At 40.9% G+C, this 6481-nt stretch overlaps 1 non-coding gene across 1 annotated transcript; it reads right to left on the reverse strand.

The window, feature by feature from the left end:
• Positions 1-333: 333 nt before the first annotated feature.
• LOC130972096 (small nucleolar RNA R71) lies at positions 334-441 on the reverse strand. Its single transcript, XR_009083295.1, has one exon. It is a non-coding gene; the product is annotated as a small nucleolar RNA R71 (small nucleolar RNA).
• Positions 442-6481: the final 6040 nt, after the last annotated feature.

Genomic DNA, 6481 nt, shown 5'->3' on the forward strand with positions numbered 1-6481 from the left:
GACTTCTATGGAAGAAGCATCTCTATTCCTGCCATTGGAGCAAACAACTTTGAGCTTAAGCCTTAATTAGTTTCTCTGATGCAACAGAATTGTAAGTTTCATGGACTTCCATTGGAAGATCCTCATCAATTTTTGGCTGAATTTTTGCAAATCTGTGACACTGTTAAGACCAATGGAGTTGATCCCGAGGTCTACAGACTTATGCTTTTCCCTTTTGCTGTAAGAGACAGAGCTAGTATATGGTTGAACTCACAACCTAGAGACAGCATGAACTCTTGGGAAAAGCTGGTCAATGCCTTCTTAGCTAAATTATTTCCACCTCAAAAGATGAGTAAGCTTAGAGTGGAAGTTCAAACCTTTAAGCAGAAGAAAGGTGAATCCCTCTATGAAGCTTGGGAAAGATACAAGCAATCGATCAGAAGGTGTCCTTCTGACATGCTTTCAGAATGGAGCATCATAGGTGTCCTATATGATGGTCTGTTTGAGTTATCCAAGACGTTATTGGACCATTCTGCATGCGGATCTATTCATCTAAAGAAAATACCTGCAGAAGCCCAGGAACTCATTGAAATGGTTGCAAATAACCAGTCCATGTACACTTCTGAAAGAAATCCTGTGAACAATGGGACAACTCATAAGAAAGGAGTTCTTGAGATTGATACTCTGAATGCCATATTGACAAAGAATAAATTATTGACTCAGCAAGTCAATATGATATCTCAGAATCTGACTTGTTTGCAAGCTGCATCCAACAGTAATAAAGAAGCATCTTCTGAAGAAGAATCTTATGATCCTGAGAACCCTACAATGGAAGAGGTGAATTACATGGGAGAACCCTATGAAAACACCTATAATCCTTCATGAAAAAATCATCAAAATCTCTCATGGAAGGACTAGCAGAAGCCTCAACAAGGCTTCAACAACAATAATGGTAGAAAAATAGGTTTAGCAATAGCAAGCCTTTTCCATCATCTTCTCAGCAATAAACAGAGAACTCTGAGCAAAGTCGTTCTGGCTTAGCAACCACAGTCTTTGAGCTATCCAAGACTTCTCTCAGTTTCATGAATGAGGCACGGTCCTCTATCAGAAATCAGAAGGCACAAGTGGGAAAGCTGAGCAAAAGAGTTACTGAAACTCCTCCTAGTACTCTCCCAAGCAATACAGAAGAGAACCCAAAAAGAGAGTGCAAGGCCATCAACATAACCAAAGTGGCCGAATGCACAGAGGAAGAGGCGGACGTGAATCCCTCTGAGGCTCATACAGAGACCATAGAGATTCCATTGAACCTACTTCTGCCATTCATGAGCTCTGATGAGTATTCTTCCTCTGAAGAGGATGAAGATATTACTGAAGAGCAAGTTGCTAAGTACCTTAGAGCAATTATGAAGCTGAATGCCAAGTTATTTGGTAATAAGACTTGGGAGGATGAACCCCCCTTGCTCCCAATGAACTGGATGACTTGATTATGCAGACATTACTTCAAAAGAAACCGGATCTCAGAAAATTCTTAATACCCTGTACCATAGGCACCATGACCTTTGATAAGGCTTTGTGTGACATGGGGTCAGGCATAAACCTCATGCCACACTCTGTAATAGAGAAACTAGGAATCTTTGAGGTACAAGCTACAAGAATCTCACTAGAGATAGGAGATAAATCCATAAAACAGGCTTATGGACTTGTAGAGGATGCCTTAGTGAAGGTTGAAGGACTTTACATCCCTGCTGACTTCATAATCCTAGATACGGGGAAGGAGGAGGATGAATGCATCATCCTTGGAAGACCCTTCCTAGCCACAGCAAGAGCTGTGATTGATGTGGACAGAGGAGAGTTAGTCCTTCAATTTAATGAAGACTACCTTGTGTTTAAGGCTCAAGGATCTCCCTCTGCAACCATGGAGAAGAAGCATGAAAAGCTTCTCTCAATACAGAGTCAACCAAAGCCCCCACATTCAAACTTTAAGTTTGGTGTTGGGAGGCCCTAACCATGCTCTGAATATCTGTGAAGCTCTATGAGAGCTCACTGTTAAGCTATTGACATTAAAGAAGCGCTTATTGGGAGGCAACCCAAATTTTATTTATCTATGTTAAATTTCTATTTTCCATTGTTATTTTATGTTTTCTTTAGGTTGATGATCATGTGGAGTCACAAAAATAACTGCAAAAATCAAAGCAAATTCAAAAATAAAATAAAAAATAGCACACCTTGGAGGAGGAGCTTACTGGCGTTTAAACGCCAGTAAGGGTAGCAGAATGGGCGTTAAACGCCCAGTCTGGCACCATTCTGGGCATTTAATGCCAGAAATGGGCACCAGACTGGCGTTTAAATGCCAGAAAGGGAAGAAAAATTGGTGTTTAACGCCAGAAATTGGTAGCAGCCTGGCGTTTAAACTCTAGAGATGGGCAGCAACCTGGCGTTTAACGCCAGGAATACGCAGCAACCTGGCATTTAATGCCAGGATTAGCACTCAGAGGGTGTTTACATGCCAGAATGGTGCAGGGATGAGAAATCCTTGACACCTCAGGATCTGTGGACCCCACAAGATCCCCACCTACTTTAACTCATACTCTCTCTTCTTCACACATTCCCATAACACCCTTCCCTAAATATCCCTCACTAATCACCTCCATTTCTCTTCCCCATCACCTCTTCACTAATCACCTCCACCCACTCTTCCCCAAAAACCCCACCCACCTCACCATTCAAATTCAAATCCTTTCCCTCCCAAATCCAACCCCTAATACACGAACCCTACCCTCTCTTTCCACTCCTATATAGACCCCTCATCAATCCTTCAAATTCACACATCACAAACACTTCTAACCCCCACTGGCCAAACCACTCATACCTATCCATCCCCTCCATTTCTTCTTTTTCTCCATCCTTCTTTCCTCTTTTGCTCAAGGATGAGCAAACCTTCTAAGTTTGGTGTGGAAAAAGCATTGCTTTTTGTGTTTCCATAACCATTTATGGCACCTAAGACCGGAGAAACCTCTAGAAAGAGGAAAGGAAAGGCAAAAGCTTCCACTTTCGAGTCATGGGAGATGGAGAGATTCATCTCAAAGGTCCATGAATACCACTTCTATAAAGTTGTGGCCAAGAAGAAGGTGATCCCTGAGGTCCCTTTCATGCTCAAAAGGAATGAGTATCCGAAGATCCAATATGAGATTCGAAAAAGAGGTTGGGAAGTTCTCACCAACCCCATTCAACAAGTCAGAATCTTAATAGTTCAAGAGTTCTATGCTAATGAATGGATCACCAAAAACCATGATCAAAGTGTGAACCCAAACCCAAAGAATTGGCTTACAATGGTTCGGGGGAAATACTTAGATTTTAGTCTAGAAAATGTAAGGTTGGCATTCAACTTGCCAATGATGCAAGGAGATGCACGCCCCTACACTAGAAGGGTCAACTTTGATCAAAGGTTGGACCAAGTCCTCATGGACATATGTGTGGAAGGAGCTCAGTGGAAAAAAGACTCCAAAGGCAAGCTGGTTCAATTGAGAAGGCATGACCTTAAACCCGTGGCTAGAGGATGGTTGGAATTTATCCAACGCTCCATCATTCCTACTAGCAACAGATCTGAAGTGACTGTAGATCGGGCTATCATAATCCATAGCATTATGATTGGAGAGGAAGTAGAAGTTCATGAGGTCATATCTCTAGAGCTCTACAAAGTGGCCGACAAAACCTCCACCTTGGCAAGATTAGCCTTTCCTCATCTCATCTGTCAGCTATGCAATTTAGCTGGAGTTGTCATAAGAGAAGACATCCTCATTGAAGAAGACAAGCCCATAACTAAAAAGAGGATGGAGCAAATAAGAGAGCCCACTAATGGATCTTAACAAGAGCATGAGGAAGTCCCTCATCAAGAAATCACTGAGATGCCTCAAGGGATGCATTTTCCTCTGCATAACTATTGGAAGCAACACAACACCTCTTTCGGAGATTTGAGTTCCAATATGGAGAAACTAAGGATGGAGCACCAAGAGCACTCCATTATACTCCATGAAATTAGAGAGGATCAAATAGCCATGAGGGAAGAGCAACAAAGGCAAGGAAGAGACATAGAGGAGCTCAAGCGTTCCATTGGATCTTCAAAAGGAAGAACTAGTCGCCATCACTAAGGTGGACCCGTTCTTTGATTTTCTTGTTCTTATCTTTCTGTTTTTAGATTTTTATGCTTTATATGTTATCTATGTTTGTGTCTTCATTACATGATCATTAGTGTCTAATATCTATATCTTAAGGCTATGGATGTCCTATGAACCATTCACCTTTCTTAAATGAAAAATGTGCCTAATTACAAAAGAACAAGAAGTGCTTGAATTTCGAAATTTATCCTAAAATTAGTTTGATTATTTTGATGTGGTGGAAATACTTTTTATTTTCTGAATGAATGCTTGAACAATGCATAATTTTGATAGTGAAGTTTATGAATGTTAAAATTGTTGGCTCTTGAAAGAATGATGAAAAAGAGAAATGTTATTGATAATCTGAAAAATCATAAAATTGATTCTTGAAGCAAGAAAAAACAGTGAATAACAAAGCTTGCGAAAAAAAAAGAAAGAAAAAGAAAAAGCAGGCAGAAAAAGCCAATAGCACTTTAAAGCAAAATGCAAGGATAAAAGGGATCCAAGGCTTTGAGCATTAATGGATAGGAGGGCCCAAAGGAATAAAATCCTGGCCTAAGCAGCTAAATCAAGCTGTCCCTAACCATGTGCTTGTGTCATGAAGGTCCAAGTGAAAAGCTTGAGACTGAGTGGTTAAAGTTGTTTTCCAAAAGCAAAAAGAGTGCGCTTAAGAACTCTGGACACCTCTAACTGGGGACTTTAGCAAAGCTGAGTCACAATCTAAAAAGGTTCACCCAGTTATGTGTCTGTGGCATTTATGTATCCGGTGGTAATTCTGGAAAACAAAGTGGTTAGGGTCACGGCCAAGACTCAAAAAGTAGCTATTGGTGCACGAAATTGTGATCATCAACAATGGCTCCAATAGACTTGGAGCTCTCAAACGTGAATCACACTTTGTCACAACTTAGCACAACTAACTAGCAGGTGCACTGGGTCATCCAAGTAATACCTTACGTGAGTAAGGGTCGATCCCACGGAGATTGTTGGTATGAAGCAAGCTATGGTCATCTTGTAAATCTCAGTCAGGCGGATTCAAATGGTTATAATGGTTTTCGAATATAAAGATAAATAAAGCATAAAATAGAGATAGAGATACTTATGTAATTCATTGGTAGGAATTTCAGATAAGCGCATGGAGATACCGTGTTCTTTCTGAATCTCTACTTTCCTACTGCTTCCATCCAATCATTCTTACTCCCTTCCATGGCAAGCTGTTTATTGGGTCTCACCGTTGTCAATGGCTACCTCCCGTCCTCTCAGTGAAAATGGTCCAAATGCTCTGTCACAGCACGGCTAATCATCTATCGGTTCTCGATCATGTCGAAATAGAATCCAGTGATTCTTTTGCGTCTGTTACTACACCCAACACTCGCGAGTTTGAAGCTCGTCACAGTCATTCAATCCCTGAATCCTACTCGGAATACCACAGACAAGGTTTAGAATTTCTGGATTCTCAAGAATACTGCCAATGGATTCTAGCTTATACCACGAAGACTCTGATATTTCGGAATGGAGGCTAAGAGATACTCGCTCGATCTAAGGTAGAACGGAAGTGGTTGTCAGGCATGCGTTCATAGGTCAGAATGATGATGAGTGTCACGAATCATCACATTCATCATGTTGAAGTGCAACGAATATCTTAGAATAAGAATAAACTAAGTTGAATAAAAGAATAATAGTAATTGCATTAATACTCGAGGAACAACAGAGCTCTACACCTTAATCTATGGTGTGTAAAAACTCCACCGTTGAAAATACATAAGTGATGGTCCAGGCATGGCCGAATGGCCAGCCCCCATGAAGGTCTAAAATCACATACACTGATTAAAGATCCATCCAAAGACAAGACAACTAGTACAATAGTAAAAAGTTCTATTTATACTAAACTAGTTACTAGGGTTTACAGAAATAAGTCTTAGTGCAGAAATCCACTTTCGGGCCCACTTTGGTGTGTGCTTGGACTGAACTTGAGTTTTACACGTGCAGAGGTTTCTCTTGGGGTTAAACGCCAAGTTGTAACGTCTGTTTGGCGTTTAACTCTGGTTTGTGACGTGTTTCTGGCATTTTACTCCAGAATACAGCATGGAGCTGGCGTTGAACACCAGTTTACGTCATCTAAACTCGAATAAAGTATAGACTATTATATATTTCTGGAAAGCCCTGGATGTCTACTTTCCAACGCAGTTGAGAGCGCACTATTATGTATCTCCGGAAAATCCATTTCAAGTGCAGGGAGGTCAGAATCCAATAGCATCAGCAGTCCTTTGTCAGCCTCCTATCATATTTTTGCTCAGGTCCCTCAATTTCAGCCAGAAAATACCTGAAATCACAGAAAAACACACAAAATC

Source organism: Arachis stenosperma, chromosome 3, assembly GCF_014773155.1.
Source record: "Arachis stenosperma cultivar V10309 chromosome 3, arast.V10309.gnm1.PFL2, whole genome shotgun sequence".
Lineage (NCBI taxonomy): Eukaryota > Viridiplantae > Streptophyta > Magnoliopsida > Fabales > Fabaceae > Arachis > Arachis stenosperma.